This window comes from Penaeus monodon, chromosome 31, assembly GCF_015228065.2.
Source record: "Penaeus monodon isolate SGIC_2016 chromosome 31, NSTDA_Pmon_1, whole genome shotgun sequence".
Lineage (NCBI taxonomy): Eukaryota > Metazoa > Arthropoda > Malacostraca > Decapoda > Penaeidae > Penaeus > Penaeus monodon.
This window is the reverse complement of record NC_051416.1, coordinates 25,718,780-25,719,115: the sequence shown is the minus strand read 5'-3', so window position 1 is coordinate 25,719,115 and position 336 is coordinate 25,718,780. Positions and strand designations below refer to the sequence as shown.

The 336-nt window shown below is 39.3% G+C and overlaps 1 protein-coding gene across 1 annotated transcript in view; it reads right to left on the bottom strand.

Moving 5' to 3' along the window:
- LOC119592939 (sialin-like) overlaps positions 1–336 on the bottom strand; it is a 29,942-nt gene that overhangs the window by 589 nt on the left and 29,017 nt on the right. The window lies entirely within an intron of this gene.

Here is a 336-nt window from a genome sequence, read left to right as displayed (position 1 = left end):
AACAAATGATCAAAGATCCTGTTGGGGTCTTGGGGTCTGAAATCGCCATGGCAGAGTGTCGATATTCCAGATCCATCTAATAAAACAAGTCATCTGTTGTTTCATCTGACTGCCGCATGGTTTCCCAAACACCCTTTTCTCTTTAGAAACATATTTGAGTATGCCTAGTGTGAAAGATCTCTCTACATTTCTTGTAGAGTTTCCATGATTACTATATCTAGCCAAGTAACCAAGTTGTACATGTAAATGAGGTCACGGACATAGAATGAGAACAGAGATTCACCTTTGTTATTCCACCGTGTCTTCCTGATTTGCTTTACAAGATTAAAGTACCAG